Source organism: Theobroma cacao, chromosome 3 (assembly GCF_000208745.1).
Source record: "Theobroma cacao cultivar B97-61/B2 chromosome 3, Criollo_cocoa_genome_V2, whole genome shotgun sequence".
Classification (NCBI taxonomy): domain Eukaryota; kingdom Viridiplantae; phylum Streptophyta; class Magnoliopsida; order Malvales; family Malvaceae; genus Theobroma; species Theobroma cacao.
This window is the reverse complement of record NC_030852.1, coordinates 3210774-3218295: the sequence shown is the minus strand read 5'-3', so window position 1 is coordinate 3218295 and position 7522 is coordinate 3210774. Positions and strand designations below refer to the sequence as shown.

Sequence of the window (7522 nt, the reverse complement as noted above, 5' to 3'; positions counted from 1 at the left end):
ATGTTTGTCTATCAAATTATGCATATCTAGACTTATGAAATGAAAGCTCATGAATGTGATATATGGTTGACATATATGTGAAATTTGATACATTGCACTTTGGGAATTTTCATGAGTTTTATGTTGATTTTGTTGGTTTAGTAGGATGGCCTTTTTGTTGAGTGAAGGGAAACTTTTCTCTTATTGCTTTGTTTCGCTGCAACGAGAAACTTTCTGTCCATTTTGCTAACTTGTGAGTTTTTTCCATATTTCCCATTTCTTTGGTACCATAGTTGAGCATGGATTTTTGTAAAGTGATTTACTCATGTGGGGTTTACATGAAGGGTTTAAAGGAGCTAAAACAATTGCATGGTTTTGAGAAAATGAATGCATGATGATTTCGATAAACATTCCTTATGGTATGCTTGTTCCCTTCTAATATTCACTCACTGAGTATTGTACTCACGTTTTATAAAAATTCATGTTTTCAGATCAGGGGACTGTTGGACCCTAGATCGAGGAGTCCTCGTAGTGCATCTCTTGGGTATGTGTCTGGCATTCGATAGTAATCCCTTTTATTGTAAATGTATTTGCTGGAAGTCATGGGTCCTTTTGTATTGTGAATACAATCTAACAATGTAAATATGTGTATGCAATGTAAACTGCTAAATACATGACTGATATAGTGCATGTATATTATTATCGATAATGCCATTGTGTTTTGGCTATGTTCACATTCGGGAAAAGGTGTGTGTGTATGCATGATATGATAAATTTGTTAAGCAAAGGTAAATGGATAGGCTTGCTTGGGCTTAGTGAGCTATGCTCATTGAGCTCATGCGCCGGTCATGGCCCGGGAAATTGGGTTGTGACATGAATGACCCTAAAAATGTATAGGCATAGATTCTTATTAAATAAATGTTGGTGTTTCCTCTTAACTATTCCATTTTGTTAGGGAGTATCCACACATGATAGTTGATATAATTATGTCCTTAGAAGAATAAAAATCATAAACCCTAAATTTTGGCCCATTATCAGATCTAATCTGTTATATTTTGTAATTAAATTGTGTTTTAACCATGTTGTAAAAACTAGGCACTATTGAAACAACTTTTGACTTGTTTTTCATAAGAAAAATCCCTGTAAACTTGTTGAAATCATCTACTACAATTAGAAAATGTTTGTATCCTTTTAGAGCAATTACTGAATTTGGACCCCAAATGTCCATGTGCAATAGTTCAAAACAACATATAAAAGATTTTTCATGTAAAGGGAATTAAAGTCTTTTTTGCTTTGCAAGAGGGAAAATTTCACAAATTGTATTTGGAGAAAAACTTACATCAGACCAAAAACCTTTAATAATAAACATTCTGTTTGTAAAAAGATGGCTTAACTTGCCAAACATCAAAATTCTTTGAAAGTTTGTTGCAAAAGACATTTGAAACATTGATATTTCTATTTACTGAACTCTTAGGCTGAATTTTTAAAATTTGCTGTGAAGAAGACTAAAAGACAAATTCTTTGGGGGCATAACAATCAACTATAGTGGTAAGAAACTGAATCTACAATAGATATAGGCCTGCCTAAATTTTAACAAGCCCAGTCATTCTCAAAGTGTTTGTGTCCTGAAGCAAAAAATCATTATCATAAAAAATCAAACAATATACTTTGGACTTGGTAAATTTACGTACTGAGATTAAGTTGAATCTAAAAACTGGGACATATATGACATTGTGTAGAATTATGAGTAGGGATAGTCTGACTGATCCTATGTGGGAGACTACAGCCTTTGTATTATTTGGCATTTCAACATAAACATTATTCACAAGCTTAAAAGATGTAGAATGATGGAGGGAACATGCTATATGATTTTTAGCACCAGAATCCACAATCCATGTGTGTCGATCGAAAATGACATTAGAATTATATAAATGATGTGAAAGATAGGAATTTGAGGCAATAATTATACTTGCCATAGCAAAATTCACAATCAAATGATTATGTTGGGGAGTACTTATCTCTGGACCAGCATTTGAAGGTGGATCATTAGTCAAGCCAATTCCCTAATCACTAGGTAAAACCATGAGTTTCTAAAATTGAGTTTTGGTGAGAGAAGCATTAAACAAGGACTCAGTAAACTCATCATAATTTTCTGCCTACAGATTACCCATAACATTGTTGATATGTGGAGCATTTCTTGGACTTTTGGCATTATTCTTTCCCTTTGAGAATTTAAAATTAGTTGGAAAACCCATAAGACTATAGCATTTCTCTCTACGATGTCTAGATTTCCTATAGTGAGTGCAAACAATAATAGGCTTATCTTTCTTTTTCATATTAGTAATCGTAGAAATGTTAGAAGTCTCATGGAAAACTTGTGTGAGATACAAACCTTTGTGTTCCTTCTCCAAATACTAGATTGTATGCTTCATCTAGAGTGGGAAATGGTTTCATAAGTAGTAACTGTGATCTCAATGCAGCAAATGAGTCATTAGGCCATTTAAAAATTTAAATACCATATCCTTCTCATAATGAGCTATATATAATTGAAAGCATCTTTCATTGCAAGTATCACAGTCACAGACTGGCATGAGCCTAAAACCCTTCAATTCTTCCCAAATAGCATTTAACTCTGTGACATAAGCATCAATAGTTCTCGTACCTTGGTTTGCATTTGAGAAAATGACTTACAAATGACAAATACACACATCATATGGTTGAGAGAACCGTTTATTCAAGGTTTCCCAAACCCGATGAGCTGATTTCATGTAGAAAATTGTAGATGTGATCATAGGTGAAATGGATTCGATGAGCCAGGCAACAATGAGGTTGTTGGAACACATCCATAGGACATACATCTTGTTAGTAATCTTTGGTTCTTGAATTGTGCCATTTACAAATCTAATTTTGTTATGGATAGAGAGGGCAAGCATGAACTGACGGCTCCAAGTAACGTAGTTTGTGGATGTAAGCTTCAGGCCAATCACCATTAATCCATGGTGATCGAAGTGATGGAAATAGTAGGGAGATTAGGGGTTTGGAGGAAGCAAATACCTAAGGGATTTGCTACCAAGGTTGGAAGTAGATGAAGGTGTTGTGTTAGCTATGAAAGATTAAACTGGAAATAGATTGAAATGGAAATGAATGGTCTAAAAGGAAAGAAGAGATGAATAGTTTGTGAAACAGCTCAGTGAGAGAAAATAATCAAAGAAAAACTTAGTAGGAAAAGAAAAGACTCGTTGATACCAATGAGGAGTCTGGGTTGATATCAACTCTGAGCTTTCTTTTCCATTAAGATTCTAGCAAAATGGTCACTTAGGAGCATTTATCTCTAATCCCATGATAAAACTGAAAAGAAGAAAATGTCAGGGAGAAGAAATGGGCAAATGTTGCCATAATTCAGTAATGAAAAAGCTGTACAGTGTATATTTGTATACAAAAAGCAAAAAGACAAAGAGCTATAGACAAAAGACCACATTGGTCCTGTAAGTAATTCCTAACTAATTACATAAGCAAACAAAACATTAAAACATTTTCATATAAAATTACATATTCTCTATTACTAGGGCCGGCCTTTGGGTGAAGCCACCCAAGCAAAGGTTTTAGGCCTTTAATTTAGAGAGGCCCCAAATTTGGGAAGGGTTTATAATTTTATAATATAATAAATTATATTAAAAATATATAAAAATTAAAAAATTAAAAAATAATTAATAATTAATAAAATTATCTATTTTCTCACTTCTCTAATTATGTAATTAATAAATTTTAATTTTTTATTATTTCTTAATTTCTAAAATACTATTAATTTTCAACTATTTTTCTTATTTTCAATCAACTAACGATCATATTTATTTAATCATCTTCAATAACTATTTTTTTTTCTTATTTCTCCTATTTCCAATCAACATATTTAATCATTTTCAACAACAATTTTTTTCTTTTATATAAAATCAATTTTTTTCAATGTAAAACATCTACTTTTGAATTTTTCTTTTCTCATTTGCTTTTTCTTCCTTCTTCCTTTTAACTTCAATTTTTGTTCAAAAAATAAATAAGAAGTCTGTTATATTATTATCTTTATAAAACCGTGAGCTTTATTTATGATTTGTAATAAGTATTTAACAATTAAATACTATTATTCTAATATTTACAGACTTTTTATTTTAATTTAGAGTTTTTTTTTCTCTTTTTTTCAATGTTTTGGATGGTCGTTGATAGCACACATGTTGGTGAAACAACTACATCAAGATAATAGACCATGCACCATCTCTGATAACCTAATGCCACCAACATGCATAAAGCATGTCGAAACTATCCACACTGAATTTCATGTGGGAGTCTACCAAAGCATTAACCTCACAAAAAATATGTACGAATAAACCTCTCCAATAGTTTTCCACAAACAATCAATATCATTAAAAAATACACTAGTCATTGCATGGTCTAATCAATTCATCACACACAAAAGAAATTGCAACTTTAGAGTCAGATCCAATAATTAGACTTTTCCTACCAACCTAAGATGAGGGAGAGAACATCTGAAATGCATTCTTATTGCCATTAATTTTACAAATTGAAGTCTTAAACTCTCAACGGGCCAAAGAATAATCCAACGCTTGAGCCATTATGGTCCTTATAACACCTCTATATCTTATCAGGTTAGGTTTGTCTATTTTTTTTTTTATAATTGGGGGAAGGAGGATTCGAACCCTACTCTTAAGGTAGGGGGATTATGCACCAACCACTTAACTAAATGCTTGGGTGCAGATTAGGTTTGTCTCTTGTTAATCCATCAACATTAAATTTACGTTTACTTTCAAAAGGAGAAATATGAAAAACACCAATATGAAAATTAACTGAAGGTCGAGCACAAGTTACACTCATGGTTCAATCCATACCCCACATCATCTATAACACAATTACCTTCAATTGCCTTAATCCAAAACAAGGATCACATCTTGATCCAAATTAATATTTCCTTTCCATCCCACACTTTAATTTCGATTAAAGGCAGCCTCGCTGCCAACCACAGTGATCAAAATGTTGCCCCTCAAACCATAGTGTATTGTCTCTTCGCAATGTCATAAAAATCATAATTTACATAAGAGCCTATAAAAGATTCAACAGAGTTCAAAAAAACCCACGTGACACCCCACCATTTGAAGCTCAGGATTGTTGGGAACATTTCCTTTTGTCACAACAAGAAGATTTGCAATTCATTGTACACATAGCTTGGATTAAATTTGTTATTTGTTGATGTATAGCTGCTGATATAGCTTGCACAGTTTTATTGGCAGCAGGCTCCTTCTTGGATAAATAAAATTACTATTTAGCCAAAAATAAAAGATATGGTTTTTTATCATACAAATTTTTGGGATGAATACAAAGTTCTAGTATTTCCTAACCAACACGAGATTGTGAAAATGAATTTGAAATAATTCTTTCATATTCGTCATTAATTAGAGTTCTAACAAATTCATGAATTTAAAATTCATCATAAAAGTCATGTTTTTATAAATATTACCACAAATATTATAATAAATTTAAAACTCAAAATTAATTTCTTAATTCATATTCAAATTCTCGACCACAATCTTAGTTGCAATCCTCTCTCTCAGCTATAAAAAACTCAAGTATCATCAAGTTCCTGATATCTGTTTTAAAAGGGAAATTACTTACAAAACACCTCAAATATTGAAAGTTCTCTCAATTTTCAAGTATTCTCTTTTGGGTACCTTGCATCTGAAATTTGCCAAAAACAAAACTCATTTCCACCAACAGTGACATAAAAGGTAATATCATTTCATTAATTAACAGAAGTTAAATATCTGAGTACAATAATCATGCTGAGAACTCTCTTTCACAGTAATCTGACAAATGCATACTTTATTTGAAACGCAATACATATCTAGTATTAAGATTTGATAAACGTGAAGGTGACAGCTCAATCAGAGGCTAGAGAGGTGGGATATTTCGAGCTGGAGCAGGAGGTGGGTTTGGCATGGGTTTGCTGCCCAATCTGCGCAGCTTCAAATCTGCAATTTCTTGAAGCCCATGTATATGGTAAATATGTATGCAACTGATTCAATTTATGCATCATGACTTTTCTTTTTCATTTTCTTTTATAAAGAAAACTTCACTGCATGACATTCCAGCCAAGATTAAAACTTGAATTCAACAATATATAAACACAAATGGCAAATTCATAGATCCAAGCAAACCCTCCAGTTGTTACTCAGCAGCTTTCACGGTGCAATGAAGATTGAACATCACTATATGCATAGACAGTTTTGAGTTATAAGATATTTGTTACAAACCTGCACATGAGATTGGAGTCATCTGCATGGCTAACACCGAAATTATCAAGATGAAGACTATAAGAGGGCGGAAGAAGGAAGATAAACCCATCTCATCAACTTAAGATCTCTGGGCTGTTGACTTTGATCTATGTTGTTGCCTCTACTTTATTGAATTTATAGTCACAGAAGTAGGACATAAGCGATCCCCAGTCGGTCAAAGTCCATGACAAATATTTGCCCTTTATTTATTGGGCGAGCTTATTTTTATGCATGTTTCTTGTACTTGTAAATTGTTGTTATTATGTTATCATTCATCTTTTTGTATACATCATCTTGACTTGATAAGTATTGAATTGATAAGGATTGAATTCTGCCGGACCATTGAATAAAGTGTATATACTGATATCTAGTTGGGATTACCAGTATTTAATTAAGATCATCTCCGTCCAAAAAATATTTAAGATCAATATATTAATTAATGGATACATCAAAATCATATGAAATTAGATATCAAAATATCAAAATAAAGATAAAAATGACATTTGTCTCTTGGGAAAAATAGCAACTGGATTTTTATGTGTAATTAATTTTATTTTCCCAATAAAATTTGTTAATAGAGGTGTTCAAGGGTCGGACTACTTGTTCAAGCTCATGGTTTGACTTGGTTTAAATCGAGTTTGTTCATTGATTTTTGGCCTGAATCCAAATCTAGCCGACTAAATTATATTATTTTATCAATAAATAATATTTTAATTATAAAATATATTTATATATGAATATAAATAAAATTTTATTTAATAATGTAATAATAGTTAACGGGTCAAGTCGGGCACGATCTTGGCTTTAAAAATAAGAGGCTCAATAGACCGGATTCTACCCAATTTATAGATATCTTCCTACCTTTTAACCAAAGAAAAAAAAAAACTTTGAACCTTTTCTTTTCCTATTTATTTTCTATCTTTTTCAAAAAGAAAGGAAACAAACAAATTCTTTTGACTTTAATTTTTCCCTTTACTAGTCTTAAATTTTCCAGGAAATTAAAATTTCGTGATTCTGAATTTTTTGGTATAATCAGAAATAAAAATCTGCATTTGAACTTAAAATTAATTTTAATTATTTTTATCTCTTTTAAAATTTTAATTATAGCTAATCAACACAACGGATTACATGTTCAATATAGAAGATTAAGCATAAAATGTGTGTAAGAATCCATGCATTTAATACTTGAACGCTAGTTATAATAA

General features: G+C 31.6%; 1 long non-coding RNA gene across 1 annotated transcript; it reads right to left on the bottom strand.

Annotated features, from left to right (window-relative positions):
* On the bottom strand, positions 5766-6428 carry LOC18604222. The gene is made up of 2 exons (XR_001927042.1): positions 6297-6428; positions 5766-6014 (listed from the first exon to the last, which is right to left on the bottom strand). It is a non-coding gene; the product is annotated as an uncharacterized LOC18604222 (long non-coding RNA).